A 495-nucleotide genomic window follows, 5' to 3' on the forward strand; every position below is an offset into this window, starting at 1 on the left:
TATGTTCTTGATGTTCATCATGATCTTCAATGTGTTCTTGGTGTTCATCTTGACATTCATAGTGTTCTTGCATGCATTAAGTGTTTTGATCCAAAATTTTCATGTTTTGGGTCATGATTGTGTTTTTCTCTCTCACCTTAAAAACTTCAAAAAATCAAAAAAATATCTTTTCCTTATTTCCCTCCAAATTTTCGAAATTTTGGGTTGACTTGGTCAAAAAGATTTTTAAAATTAGTTGTTTCTTATAAGTCAAGTCAAAATTTCAATTTTAAAAATCTTATCTTTTCAAAATCTTTTTCAAAAATTATATCTTTTTCATTTTTTTTCTATTTTTCGAAAATTTCAAAAATCTTTTTCAAAATATTTTCAAAATCTTTTTCTTATCTTTACATCAAATTTTCAAAAATTAGCTAACAATTAATGTGATTGATTCAAAAATTTGAAGTTTGTTACTTTCTTGTTAAGAAAGGTTCAATCTTTAAGTTCTAGAATCTT

This window comes from Arachis duranensis, chromosome 1, assembly GCF_000817695.3.
Source record: "Arachis duranensis cultivar V14167 chromosome 1, aradu.V14167.gnm2.J7QH, whole genome shotgun sequence".
In the NCBI taxonomy this organism is placed as follows: domain Eukaryota; kingdom Viridiplantae; phylum Streptophyta; class Magnoliopsida; order Fabales; family Fabaceae; genus Arachis; species Arachis duranensis.